Source organism: Brachyhypopomus gauderio, unplaced genomic scaffold, assembly GCF_052324685.1.
Source record: "Brachyhypopomus gauderio isolate BG-103 unplaced genomic scaffold, BGAUD_0.2 sc131, whole genome shotgun sequence".
In the NCBI taxonomy this organism is placed as follows: domain Eukaryota; kingdom Metazoa; phylum Chordata; class Actinopteri; order Gymnotiformes; family Hypopomidae; genus Brachyhypopomus; species Brachyhypopomus gauderio.
In genome coordinates, this window is record NW_027506952.1 from 230,317 (window position 1) to 245,436 (window position 15,120).

General features: G+C 52.5%; 1 long non-coding RNA gene across 1 annotated transcript; it reads right to left on the reverse strand.

Moving 5' to 3' along the window:
* Positions 1-10,823: 10,823 nt before the first annotated feature.
* Positions 10,824-15,120, reverse strand: LOC143499247 (uncharacterized). Its single transcript, XR_013126056.1, has 4 exons — positions 14,445-15,120; positions 14,097-14,204; positions 13,836-13,930; positions 10,824-13,288 (listed from the first exon to the last, which is right to left on the reverse strand). It is a non-coding gene; the product is annotated as an uncharacterized LOC143499247 (long non-coding RNA).

Here is a 15,120-nt window from a genome sequence, read left to right on the forward strand (position 1 = left end):
AGGCATCCAGTCTGTCCCACCACACAGGTATGTACTCCATTCTTTTCCAGGGGCTGTGCAGCCAGGTTTCCAGTCTGTCCCGGCAGACAGGATTCCAGTTTGTCCCGCCTGACAGATATCTAGTCTGTCCTGGGGGCTGCGCAGCCATGCTTCCAGTCTGTCCCGCCAGACAGGCATCCAGTCTGTCCCACCACACAGGTATGTACTCTATTCTTTTCCAGGGGCTGTGCAGCCAGGTTTCCAGTCTGTCCCGGCAGACAGGATTCCAGTTTGTCCCGCCTGACAGATATCTAGTCTGTCCTGGGGGCTGCGCAGCCATGCTTCCAGTCTGTCCTGCCAGACAGGCATCCAGTCTGTCCCACCACACAGGTATGTACTCCATTCTTTTCCAGGGGCTGTGCAGCCAGGTTTCCAGTCTGTCCCGGCAGACAGGATTCCAGTTTGTCCCGCCTGACAGATATCTAGTCTGTCCTGGGGGCTGCGCAGCCATGCTTCCAGTCTGTCCCACCACACAGGTATGTACTCCATTCTTTTCCAGGGGCTGTGCAGCCAGGTTTCCAGTCTGTCCCGGCAGACAGGATTCCAGTTTGTCCCGCCTGACAGATATCTAGTCTGTCCTGGGGGCTGCGCAGCCATGCTTCCAGTCTGTCCCACCACACAGGTATGTACTCCATTCTTTTCCAGGGGCTTCTGCAGCCAGGTTTCCAGTCTGTCCCGGCAGACAGGATTCCAGTTTGTCCCGCCTGACAGATATCTAGTCTGTCCTGGGGGCTGCGCAGCCATGCTTCCAGTCTGTCCCGCCAGACAGGCATCCAGTCTGTCCCACCACACAGGTATGTACTCCATTCTTTTCCAGGGGCTTCTGCAGCCAGGTTTCCAGTCTGTCCCGGCAGACAGGATTCCAGTTTGTCCCGCCTGACAGATATCTAGTCTGTCCTGGGGGCTGCGCAGCCATGCTTCCAGTCTGTCCCGCCAGACAGGCATCCAGTCTGTCCCACCACACAGGTATGTACTCCATTCTTTTCCAGGGGCTGTGCAGCCAGGTTTCCAGTCTGTCCCGGCAGACAGGATTCCAGTTTGTCCCGCCTGACAGATATCTAGTCTGTCCTGGGGGCTGCGCAGCCATGCTTCCAGTCTGTCCCGCCAGACAGGCATCCAGTCTGTCCCACCACACAGGTATGTACTCCATTCTTTTCCAGGGGCTGTGCAGCCAGGTTTCCAGTCTGTCCCGGCAGACAGGATTCCAGTTTGTCCCGCCTGACAGATATCTAGTCTGTCCTGGGGGCTGCGCAGCCATGCTTCCAGTCTGTCCCGCCAGACAGGCATCCAGTCTGTCCCACCACACAGGTATGTACTCCATTCTTTTCCAGGGGCTGTGCAGCCAGGTTTCCAGTCTGTCCCGGCAGACAGGATTCCAGTTTGTCCCGCCTGACAGATATCTAGTCTGTCCTGGGGGCTGCGCAGCCATGCTTCCAGTCTGTCCCGCCAGACAGGCATCCAGTCTGTCCCACCACACAGGTATGTACTCCATTCTTTTCCAGGGGCTGTGCAGCCAGGTTTCCAGTCTGTCCCGGCAGACAGGATTCCAGTTTGTCCCGCCTGACAGATATCTAGTCTGTCCTGGGGGCTGCGCAGCCATGCTTCGAGTCTGTGCTGCCAGACAGGCATCCAGTCTGTCCCACCACACAGGTATGTACTCCATTCTTTTCCAGGGGCTGTGCAGCCAGGTTTCCAGTCTGTCCCGGCAGACAGGATTCCAGTTTGTCCTGCCTGACAGATATCTAGTCTGTCCTGGGGGCTGCGCAGCCATGCTTCCAGTCTGTCCCGCCAGACAGGCATCCAGTCTGTCCCACCACACAGGTATGTACTCCATTCTTTTCCAGGGGCTGTGCAGCCAGGTTTCCAGTCTGTCCCGGCAGACAGGATTCCAGTTTGTCCCGCCTGACAGATATCTAGTCTGTCCTGGGGGCTGCGCAGCCATGCTTCCAGTCTGTCCCGCCAGACAGGCATCCAGTCTGTCCCACCACACAGGTATGTACTCCATTCTTTTCCAGGGGCTGTGCAGCCAGGTTTCCAGTCTGTCCCGGCAGACAGGATTCCAGTTTGTCCCGCCTGACAGATATCTAGTCTGTCCTGGGGGTTGCGCAGCCATGCTTCCAGTCTGTCCCGCCAGACAGGCATCCAGTCTGTCCCACCACACAGGTATGTACTCCATTCTTTTCCAGGGGCTGTGCAGCCAGGTTTCCAGTCTGTCCCGGCAGACAGGATTCCAGTTTGTCCCGCCTGACAGATATCTAGTCTGTCCTGGGGGCTGCGCAGCCATGCTTCCAGTCTGTCCCGCCAGACAGGCATCCAGTCTGTCCCACCACACAGGTATGTACTCCATTCTTTTCCAGGGGCTGTGCAGCCAGGTTTCCAGTCTGTCCCGGCAGACAGGATTCCAGTTTGTCCCGCCTGACAGATATCTAGTCTGTCCTGGGGGCTGCGCAGCCATGCTTCCAGTCTGTCCCGCCAGACAGGCATCCAGTCTGTCCCACCTCACAGGTATGTACTCCATTCTTTTCCAGGGGCTGTGCAGCCAGGTTTCCAGTCTGTCCCGGCAGACAGGATTCCAGTTTGTCCCGCCTGACAGATATCTAGTCTGTCCTGGGGGCTGCGCAGCCATGCTTCCAGTCTGTCCCGCCAGACAGGCATTCAGTCTGTCCCACCACACAGGTATGTACTCCATTCTTTTCCAGGGGCTGTGCAGCCAGGTTTCCAGTCTGTCCCGGCAGACAGGATTCCAGTTTGTCCCGCCTGACAGATATCTAGTCTGTCCTGGGGGCTGCGCAGCCATGCTTCGAGTCTGTGCCGCCAGACAGGCATCCAGTCTGTCCCACCACACAGGTATGTACTCCATTCTTTTCCAGGGGCTGTGCAGCCAGGTTTCCAGTCTGTCCCGGCAGACAGGATTCCAGTTTGTCCCGCTTGACAGATATCTAGTCTGTCCTGGGGGCTGCGCAGCCATGCTTCCAGTCGGTCCCGCCAGACAGGCATCCAGTCTGTCCCACCACACAGGTATGTACTCCATTCTTTTCCAGGGGCTGTGCAGCCAGGTTTCCAGTCTGTCCCGGCAGACAGGATTCCAGTTTGTCCCGCCTGACAGATATCTAGTCTGTCCTGGGGGCTGCGCAGCCATGCTTCCAGTCTGTCCCGCCAGACAGGCATCCAGTCTGTCCCACCACACAGGTATGTACTCCATTCTTTTCCAGGGGCTGTGCAGCCAGGTTTCCAGTCTGTCCCGGCAGACAGGATTCCAGTTTGTCCCGCCTGACAGATATCTAGTCTGTCCTGGGGGCTGCGCAGCCATGCTTCCAGTCTGTCCCGCCAGACAGGCATCCAGTCTGTCCCACCACACAGGTATGTACTCCATTCTTTTCCAGGGGCTGTGCAGCCAGGTTTCCAGTCTGTCCCGGCAGACAGGATTCCAGTTTGTCCCGCCTGACAGATATCTAGTCTGTCCTGGGGGCTGCGCAGCCATGCTTCCAGTCTGTCCCGCCAGACAGGCATCCAGTCTGTCCCACCACACAGGTATGTACTCCATTCTTTTCCAGGGGCTGTGCAGCCAGGTTTCCAGTCTGTCCCGGCAGACAGGATTCCAGTTTGTCCCGCCTGACAGATATCTAGTCTGTCCTGGGGGTTGCGCAGCCATGCTTCCAGTCTGTCCCGCCAGACAGGCATCCAGTCTGTCCCACCACACAGGTATGTACTCCATTCTTTTCCAGGGGCTGTGCAGCCAGGTTTCCAGTCTGTCCCGGCAGACAGGATTCCAGTTTGTCCCGCCTGACAGATATCTAGTCTGTCCTGGGGGCTGCGCAGCCATGCTTCCAGTCTGTCCCGCCAGACAGGCATCCAGTCTGTCCCACCACACAGGTATGTACTCCATTCTTTTCCAGGGGCTGTGCAGCCAGGTTTCCAGTCTGTCCCGGCAGACAGGATTCCAGTTTGTCCCGCCTGACAGATATCTAGTCTGTCCTGGGGGCTGCGCAGCCATGCTTCCAGTCTGTCCCGCCAGACAGGCATCCAGTCTGTCCCACCTCACAGGTATGTACTCCATTCTTTTCCAGGGGCTGTGCAGCCAGGTTTCCAGTCTGTCCCGGCAGACAGGATTCCAGTTTGTCCCGCCTGACAGATATCTAGTCTGTCCTGGGGGCTGCGCAGCCATGCTTCGAGTCTGTGCCGCCAGACAGGCATCCAGTCTGTCCCACCACACAGGTATGTACTCCATTCTTTTCCAGGGGCTGTGCAGCCAGGTTTCCAGTCTGTCCCGGCAGACAGGATTCCAGTTTGTCCCGCTTGACAGATATCTAGTCTGTCCTGGGGGCTGCGCAGCCATGCTTCCAGTCGGTCCCGCCAGACAGGCATCCAGTCTGTCCCACCACACAGGTATGTACTCCATTCTTTTCCAGGGGCTGTGCAGCCAGGTTTCCAGTCTGTCCCGGCAGACAGGATTCCAGTTTGTCCCGCCTGACAGATATCTAGTCTGTCCTGGGGGCTGCGCAGCCATGCTTCGAGTCTGTCCCGCCAGACAGGCATCCAGTCTGTCCCACCACACAGGTATGTACTCCATTCTTTTCCAGGGGCTGTGCAGCCAGGTTTCCAGTCTGTCCCGGCAGACAGGATTCCAGTTTGTCCCGCCTGACAGATATCTAGTCTGTCCTGGGGGCTGCGCAGCCATGCTTCCAGTCTGTCCCGCCAGACAGGCATCCAGTCTGTCCCACCACACAGGTATGTACTCCATTCTTTTCCAGGGGCTGTGCAGCCAGGTTTCCAGTCTGTCCCGGCAGACAGGATTCCAGTTTGTCCCGCCTGACAGATATCTAGTCTGTCCTGGGGGCTGCGCAGCCATGCTTCCAGTCTGTCCCGCCAGACAGGCATCCAGTCTGTCCCACCACACAGGTATGTACTCCATTCTTTTCCAGGGGCTGTGCAGCCAGGTTTCCAGTCTGTCCCGGCAGACAGGATTCCAGTTTGTCCCGCCTGACAGATATCTAGTCTGTCCTGGGGGCTGCGCAGCCATGCTTCGAGTCTGTGCCGCCAGACAGGCATCCAGTCTGTCCCACCACACAGGTATGTACTCCATTCTTTTCCAGGGGCTGTGCAGCCAGGTTTCCAGTCTGTCCCGGCAGACAGGATTCCAGTTTGTCCCGCCTGACAGATATCTAGTCTGTCCTGGGGGCTGCGCAGCCATGCTTCCAGTCTGTCCCGCCAGACAGGCATCCAGTCTGTCCCACCACACAGGTATGTACTCCATTCTTTTCCAGGGGCTGTGCAGCCAGGTTTCCAGTCTGTCCCGGCAGACAGGATTCCAGTTTGTCCCGCCTGACAGATATCTAGTCTGTCCTGGGGGCTGCGCAGCCATGCTTCCAGTCTGTCCCGCCAGACAGGCATCCAGTCTGTCCCACCACACAGGTATGTACTCCATTCTTTTCCAGGGGCTGTGCAGCCAGGTTTCCAGTCTGTCCCGGCAGACAGGATTCCAGTTTGTCCCGCCTGACAGATATCTAGTCTGTCCTGGGGGCTGCGCAGCCATGCTTCCAGTCTGTCCCGCCAGACAGGCATCCAGTCTGTCCCACCACACAGGTATGTACTCCATTCTTTTCCAGGGGCTGTGCAGCCAGGTTTCCAGTCTGTCCCGGCAGACAGGATTCCAGTTTGTCCCGCCTGACAGATATCTAGTCTGTCCTGGGGGCTGCGCAGCCATGCTTCGAGTCTGTGCCGCCAGACAGGCATCCAGTCTGTCCCACCACACAGGTATGTACTCCATTCTTTTCCAGGGGCTGTGCAGCCAGGTTTCCAGTCTGTCCCGGCAGACAGGATTCCAGTTTGTCCCGCCTGACAGATATCTAGTCTGTCCTGGGGGCTGCGCAGCCATGCTTCCAGTCTGTCCCGCCAGACAGGCATCCAGTCTGTCCCACCACACAGGTATGTACTCCATTCTTTTCCAGGGGCTGTGCAGCCAGGTTTCCAGTCTGTCCCGGCAGACAGGATTCCAGTTTGTCCCGCCTGACAGATATCTAGTCTGTCCTGGGGGCTGCGCAGCCATGCTTCGAGTCTGTGCCGCCAGACAGGCATCCAGTCTGTCCCACCACACAGGTATGTACTCCATTCTTTTCCAGGGGCTGTGCAGCCAGGTTTCCAGTCTGTCCCGGCAGACAGGATTCCAGTTTGTCCCGCCTGACAGATATCTAGTCTGTCCTGGGGGCTGCGCAGCCATGCTTCCAGTCTGTCCCGCCAGACAGGCATCCAGTCTGTCCCACCACACAGGTATGTACTCCATTCTTTTCCAGGGGCTGTGCAGCCAGGTTTCCAGTCTGTCCCGGCAGACAGGATTCCAGTTTGTCCCGCCTGACAGATATCTAGTCTGTCCTGGGGGCTGCGCAGCCATGCTTCCAGTCTGTCCCGCCAGACAGGCATCCAGTCTGTCCCACCACACAGGTATGTACTCCATTCTTTTCCAGGGGCTGTGCAGCCAGGTTTCCAGTCTGTCCCGGCAGACAGGATTCCAGTTTGTCCCACCTGACAGATATCTAGTCTGTCCTGGGGGCTGCGCAGCCATGCTTCGAGTCTGTGCCGCCAGACAGGCATCCAGTCTGTCCCACCACACAGGTATGTACTCCATTCTTTTCCAGGGGCTGTGCAGCCAGGTTTCCAGTCTGTCCCGGCAGACAGGATTCCAGTTTGTCCCGCTTGACAGATATCTAGTCTGTCCTGGGGGATGCGCAGCCATGCTTCCAGTCGGTCCCGCCAGACAGGCATCCAGTCTGTCCCACCACACAGGTATGTACTCCATTCTTTTCCAGGGGCTGTGCAGCCAGGTTTCCAGTCTGTCCCGGCAGACAGGATTCCAGTTTGTCCCGCCTGACAGATATCTAGTCTGTCCTGGGGGCTGCGCAGCCATGCTTCGAGTCTGTGCCGCCAGACAGGCATCCAGTCTGTCCCACCACACAGGTATGTACTCCATTCTTTTCCAGGGGCTGTGCAGCCAGGTTTCCAGTCTGTCCCGGCAGACAGGATTCCAGTTTGTCCCGCCTGACAGATATCTAGTCTGTCCTGGGGGCTGCGCAGCCATGCTTCCAGTCTGTCCCGCCAGACAGGCATCCAGTCTGTCCCACCACACAGGTATGTACTCCATTCTTTTCCAGGGGCTGTGCAGCCAGGTTTCCAGTCTGTCCCGGCAGACAGGATTCCAGTTTGTCCCGCCTGACAGATATCTAGTCTGTCCTGGGGGCTGCGCAGCCATGCTTCCAGTCTGTCCCGCCAGACAGGCATCCAGTCTGTCCCACCACACAGGTATGTACTCCATTCTTTTCCAGGGGCTGTGCAGCCAGGTTTCCAGTCTGTCCCGGCAGACAGGATTCCAGTTTGTCCCGCCTGACAGATATCTAGTCTGTCCTGGGGGTTGCGCAGCCATGCTTCCAGTCGGTCCCGCCAGACAGGCATCCAGTCTGTCCCACCACACAGGTATGTACTCCATTCTTTTCCAGGGGCTGTGCAGCCAGGTTTCCAGTCTGTCCCGGCAGACAGGATTCCAGTTTGTCCCGCCTGACGGATATCTAGTCTGTCCTGGGGGCTGCGCAGCCATGCTTCCAGTCTGTCCCGCCAGACAGGCATCCAGTCTGTCCCACCACACAGGTATGTACTCCATTCTTTTCCAGGGGCTGTGCAGCCAGGTTTCCAGTCTGTCCCGGCAGACAGGATTCCAGTTTGTCCCGCCTGACAGATATCTAGTCTGTCCTGGGGGCTGCGCAGCCATGCTTCCAGTCTGTCCCGCCAGACAGGCATCCAGTCTGTCCCACCACACAGGTATGTACTCCATTCTTTTCCAGGGGCTGTGCAGCCAGGTTTCCAGTCTGTCCCGGCAGACAGGATTCCAGTTTGTCCCGCCTGACAGATATCTAGTCTGTCCTGGGGGCTGCGCAGCCATGCTTCCAGTCTGTCCCGCCAGACAGGCATCCAGTCTGTCCCACCACACAGGTATGTACTCCATTCTTTTCCAGGGGCTGTGCAGCCAGGTTTCCAGTCTGTCCCGGCAGACAGGATTCCAGTTTGTCCCACCTGACAGATATCTAGTCTGTCCTGGGGGCTGCGCAGCCATGCTTCGAGTCTGTGCCGCCAGACAGGCATCCAGTCTGTCCCACCACACAGGTATGTACTCCATTCTTTTCCAGGGGCTGTGCAGCCAGGTTTCCAGTCTGTCCCGGCAGACAGGATTCCAGTTTGTCCCGCTTGACAGATATCTAGTCTGTCCTGGGGGATGCGCAGCCATGCTTCCAGTCGGTCCCGCCAGACAGGCATCCAGTCTGTCCCACCACACAGGTATGTACTCCATTCTTTTCCAGGGGCTGTGCAGCCAGGTTTCCAGTCTGTCCCGGCAGACAGGATTCCAGTTTGTCCCGCCTGACAGATATCTAGTCTGTCCTGGGGGCTGCGCAGCCATGCTTCGAGTCTGTGCCGCCAGACAGGCATCCAGTCTGTCCCACCACACAGGTATGTACTCCATTCTTTTCCAGGGGCTGTGCAGCCAGGTTTCCAGTCTGTCCCGGCAGACAGGATTCCAGTTTGTCCCGCCTGACAGATATCTAGTCTGTCCTGGGGGCTGCGCAGCCATGCTTCCAGTCTGTCCCGCCAGACAGGCATCCAGTCTGTCCCACCACACAGGTATGTACTCCATTCTTTTCCAGGGGCTGTGCAGCCAGGTTTCCAGTCTGTCCCGGCAGACAGGATTCCAGTTTGTCCCGCCTGACAGATATCTAGTCTGTCCTGGGGGTTGCGCAGCCATGCTTCCAGTCTGTCCCGCCAGACAGGCATCCAGTCTGTCCCACCACACAGGTATGTACTCCATTCTTTTCCAGGGGCTGTGCAGCCAGGTTTCCAGTCTGTCCCGGCAGACAGGATTCCAGTTTGTCCCGCCTGACGGATATCTAGTCTGTCCTGGGGGCTGCGCAGCCATGCTTCCAGTCTGTCCCGCCAGACAGGCATCCAGTCTGTCCCACCACACAGGTATGTACTCCATTCTTTTCCAGGGGCTGTGCAGCCAGGTTTCCAGTCTGTTCCGGCAGACAGGATTCCAGTTTGTCCCGCCTGACAGATATCTAGTCTGTCCTGGGGGCTGCGCAGCCATGCTTCCAGTCTGTCCCGCCAGACAGGCATCCAGTCTGTCCCACCACACAGGTATGTACTCCATTCTTTTCCAGGGGCTGTGCAGCCAGGTTTCCAGTCTGTCCCGGCAGACAGGATTCCAGTTTGTCCCGCCTGACAGATATCTAGTCTGTCCTGGGGGCTGCGCAGCCATGCTTCCAGTCTGTCCCGCCAGACAGGCATCCAGTCTGTCCCACCACACAGGTATGTACTCCATTCTTTTCCAGGGGCTGTGCAGCCAGGTTTCCAGTCTGTCCCGGCAGACAGGATTCCAGTTTGTCCCGCCTGACAGATATCTAGTCTGTCCTGGGGGCTGCGCAGCCATGCTTCCAGTCTGTCCCGCCAGACAGGCATCCAGTCTGTCCCACCACACAGGTATGTACTCCATTCTTTTCCAGGGGCTGTGCAGCCAGGTTTCCAGTCTGTCCCGGCAGACAGGATTCCAGTTTGTCCCGCCTGACAGATATCTAGTCTGTCCTGGGGGTTGCGCAGCCATCCTTCCAGTCTGTCCCGCCAGACAGGCATCCAGTCTGTCCCACCACACAGGTATGTACTCCATTCTTTTCCAGGGGCTGTGCAGCCAGGTTTCCAGTCTGTCCCGGCAGACAGGATTCCAGTTTGTCCCGCCTGACGGATATCTAGTCTGTCCTGGGGGCTGCGCAGCCATGCTTCCAGTCTGTCCCGCCAGACAGGCATCCAGTCTGTCCCACCACACAGGTATGTACTCCATTCTTTTCCAGGGGCTGTGCAGCCAGGTTTCCAGTCTGTCCCGGCAGACAGGATTCCAGTTTGTCCCGCCTGACAGATATCTAGTCTGTCCTGGGGGCTGCGCAGCCATGCTTCGAGTCTGTGCCGCCAGACAGGCATCCAGTCTGTCCCACCACACAGGTATGTACTCCATTCTTTTCCAGGGGCTGTGCAGCCAGGTTTCCAGTCTGTCCCGGCAGACAGGATTCCAGTTTGTCCCGCCTGACAGATATCTAGTCTGTCCTGGGGGCTGCGCAGCCATGCTTCCAGTCTGTCCCGCCAGACAGGCATCCAGTCTGTCCCACCACACAGGTATGTACTCCATTCTTTTCCAGGGGCTGTGCAGCCAGGTTTCCAGTCTGTCCCGGCAGACAGGATTCCAGTTTGTCCCGCCTGACAGATATCTAGTCTGTCCTGGGGGCTGCGCAGCCATGCTTCCAGTCTGTCCCGCCAGACAGGCATCCAGTCTGTCCCACCACACAGGTATGTACTCCATTCTTTTCCAGGGGCTGTGCAGCCAGGTTTCCAGTCTGTCCCGGCAGACAGGATTCCAGTTTGTCCCGCCTGACAGATATCTAGTCTGTCCTGGGGGCTGCGCAGCCATGCTTCCAGTCTGTCCCGCCAGACAGGCATCCAGTCTGTCCCACCACACAGGTATGTACTCCATTCTTTTCCAGGGGCTGTGCAGCCAGGTTTCCAGTCTGTCCCGGCAGACAGGATTCCAGTTTGTCCCGCCTGACAGATATCTAGTCTGTCCTGGGGGCTGCGTAGCCATGCTTCCAGTCTGTCCCGCCAGACAGGCATCCAGTCTGTCCCACCACACAGGTATGTACTCCATTCTTTTCCAGGGGCTGTGCAGCCAGGTTTCCAGTCTGTCCCGGCAGTAAGTGAGTAAATGTAATTAGTTACTTTCCTCCCCTGGTTCATACTATCACCCCCCTGTCTACCTGGAGATGGCTGCATGTACATAACAAAGGAAGGCCTAATGGGAATGTCCCCAGTACTTCCCCCTGCAGGAGGCCAGGTAGAAATTGGAATGAAAATGCTGGTAGTGTTAAATTAGAGCAAGAGTACCGTTATGGCATGCTGCCATTCAAATTTTTGTCACTCTCAAAAAATCTATTTTCAGCCAATAGTTTTGGAGTTTTACTGTGAATGTGGTCAAGGCAGCAAAGCACATGAAGTGATGGAGTTCTCTTCAATCAATCAATCAATCAAAGTTTATTTGTATAGCGCTTTTCACAACACATGTTGTCACAAAGCGCTTTACAGGATTTAAAAGGTTAACAATACTATGGGTCCAGAACCCTAATGAGCAAGCCAAAGGCGACAGTGGCGAGGAAAAACTCCCTATGATGGTGGGGAATAGGAAGAAACCTCGGGAGAACCAAGACTCAAAAGGGAACCCATCCTCCATTGGGCGGCCCGTTAACACACAAATTACACAAAATACAGACAAATACACAAGTCACACACAAATCACACAATCAGACTAAGTAAAGGTAAAAATGAAAGTTCTGGGTTTTGATATTGTCACTGTAAATGTCTGTTGATGAACGCCAGGCTTTCATTCTGTATCGGAGCAGTGATGCTGGTATTGTAGGCTCCGACTGCAATGTTACTCTCCAGGTGAACCTCGGAGAAAAGATACGAGATGTAGTAAATATGTAACAGATTAATCAAAGGCCAAACTAAACAGATGAGTCTTTAATCGAGTTTTAAACATTGAGACTGTGTCTGAGTCCCGAATAGAGGCAGGAAGATTATTCCACAATTGTGAAGCTTTAAAAGAAAAGGCTCTTCCACCTGCTGTGATCTTTTTGATCCTAGGAACAGTTATTAACCCTGCGTCCTGCGAGCAAAGTGAATGCGCTGGGTTATATTGTTCAATAAGTTCACTAAGATAGTCTGGAGCTAAGCCATGCAGCGTTTTATATGTTAATAAAAGTATTTTATAGTCAATACGGAATCTAATTGCCAGCCAGTGTAATGACGATAGTATGGGACTAATGTGATCAAACTTTTTAGTTTTTGTTAAAACTCGTGCTGCTGTGTTCTGAACCAGCTGGAGTTTGTTTATCGATTTACCAGAACATCCAGCTAGGAGACTGTTGCAATAATCTAAACGAGAGGATATGAATGCATGGATTCGTTTTTCTGCATCACTAGTATTTACAACTTTTCCCTGAATTAGTACAATTAAGCACTTTCAATAAAGTGACAGCACAAAAATTTCTGCAGAGAAGTATCGTAATTTTACAGATTTTTCCTGTCCATATTCATCATGACTTCCAGGACAAACTCAAATGTGGAATGCAAACTGCAAAGTTATTTTATACAAATGAAAAATTATATTATACCAATGTTGAGCACCTCAATGTCCTCTATCATCACTTTTAATCATTTAAATCCCCAGGACTGTACTCAGTGTCTTTCTCTATCACCAATATCAGTAGCCTGAACACAACTACAAACACATAACACTGATGTGACATGAAAGATACACTCCTTCTCATTTAAATGTAGGGCATTTAGCAGACGCTCTTATCCAGAGTGCCTTACGAAGTGCTTTGCCATCTGTTCACATAATTAATTCTAAATAGTACATAGATAGGTCAGAATTCAAGATACCCTCGAACCAGAATACTACTAAACTACAGAAATCAATGCAAATACCTAGAAGTACACAAAAACATAGGCTGAATATTGCTAAACTACAGAAATGAAAATGGATACCTACAAGAAATGCAAATTCACATAGGTACTATATCATACAACTGAAACAACTATGACAAGTGCTAGAGATTTAGTCTGTTCTACAGATGAGTCTTCAGTCATTTGAAGACTGCTAAGGACTCTGCAGTCTGGACAATGGAAGCTCGGAGCCAGGACAGGTCTTGAAGTGTGTTTTCCGTGAGACTTTAAGCATGGCGTTTTAAGCCAAGCCGTACTTGAGGTTCAAAGTACTCAAGGTTTGGATGGGGCTTTGACCATGGCCATCATGTAGGGAGGGGTTGGTCCATTTTTGGCTTTGCAAGCAAGCATCGAGGTTTTAGATCTGATGTATGCAGCTACTGGAAGGCAGTAAAGAGAATGCAGCACTGGAGTGACATGTGAACTTGAGGAGATTGAAGACCAGTCATGCTGCTGCATTCTGGATCAGATTGTAGAGGTCTGATGACCCATAGAGAAAGATCCATAAGTAGGCAGTTGCAGTAGTCCAGCTTTGAGATGATGAGAGACTGTACAAGCACCTGGGTAGCTTCCTGTGAAAGAAAGGGTTGTATTCTCCGTATGTTGCAGAGAAGAAATCTGCAGGATCTGGTCATTGGCCTCTCAGAAGTGAAAAGCAGAAGTCTGCCTGTTAAAAAGTTGCAGACAAAATCCAAAGTTAGCTGCTGTTAATTTTGTGCCAATAACATTACAAATATTATAGTTCTTATGAGCTGAAATATTTACCATGATTTGGTATAAATGATAAGCCTTTGAATCATCATTTACTTGGTTAGATTCTGAATCTTTGCAGGTAGAAAATTTATTGATATTGAAATTACTACTCAAAGTTCATCCTTGGAAAACAATTGATGTCTAGGGGTACATGTGTGCAGGTTAACAAAGCTCTTTTTCAAAGAGACAAAAATGTGATACGTTCACCTTATCGGAGTCTCTTTGAAAACCTACAGAGCTTTGTTAAGCTTATACATCTGGACATCAGTTTTCATCCAAGAATGAAAACTGCAAAGCCATTTCAAAAAGGGATCAGACTTCTCTGTTATGTTGAATCATGACAATGACATCTGTGAATTAGCACTTAATCTTGGAAAACACACACAAACAGTGAAGAGAGATTCAGGAGGTGGCAGATCCCGAAGATCCAATGTAGTGGTGTAGCAGGGAGAGTCACTCACCTCAACATAATGGCCAGATTGATTTGTACTGTGAGCTAGTGCTCCTGATCTGGGCTGTGTTGCGCTCCTGCTCTGGGCTGTGTTGCACTCTAGCTCTGTACAGTAAACAAAATGTAGGCCAAACTTGGTGCATATTATTTTTTTGCTTTACATATTTAACATATGAGAAAGCATATTTATTCCCTAAGGGTTAAAATGCAATGGACAAAATCTTCACAATGATCCCAATAATGGTGTTTTAATTTTTTACACAAACCATACCTGGTCTCCTTCACCCTTTCTTTCTTCAGTGCAGATCTGCATTAGCTTAACTGAGAAGTGGTCCAGCAGCAACATGAATTTTAACTGCATAGGATTTTCTCCATTAATCTGGAAAGGTTTCAACAGAAAAATGCTGCAGTTTTAAGTCTATTCATATTCATTACATATTGTAATGGTGTCGAGTCAGAAGGACCAGAATGAGCCATGACACCAATGTTAGCGAACTGTTATTTTATAAGCAACACACTAAAAGCATAAACAAGTGCCAAATACACTGATTCTAAGGGGAAAAGGGAGGGGGAACACTAACACACATACAACACACATCCAGGGAAACGGGGAACTCACCGCGGGGCACCCCTCGACGCTCCACCCCTCGCGTCCACCCCTCGACGCTGCCCATTGGCGGATGGTACAATATTCAGCCACCGCAGAACGTGATGGAGGCGGATTTTTAAAAAACCCATTAATGTCTGTCACCCAAAATCCGGATCCAGAGTGCTAAAAATGTAGAAATGACGTCAACTACAAAATGCGACATGAGAGGCATATGGAGAAAGCTGAACTGTTAAGCACAGTGATTTGTACATCATTTAATGTGACTATTAATCATTAGCGATAGAATAGTCGGCGACGTTCCTAGCAGAGGTGGAAAGAGTACTGACAAATTGTAATTGAGTAAAAGTATCATTACTTTGCCTAAAATCTACTCAGAGTAAAAGTAAAATTACCCATCTCAAAATTTACTCGAGTAAAAGTACAAAATTACTTCATTTAAAATGTAATTTGAGTAAAAGTTACTTAGTTACTTTCAGTTATTTAATGCATGGATGAATCATGAACCAAATTCAGCACAAGTTGTTTTAATCAATTTCAAAGCGTATTTAAGTGCACATCCACACTTGCAAAAGATCAGCTGAGCTCAGGAACATACTTCCTCACAGCACAAGGACAGTCACAACCTGTACCATAAAGTGCAAACAATTTTCAGTCCTATTGTCCAACGGACAACACTATGATAAGA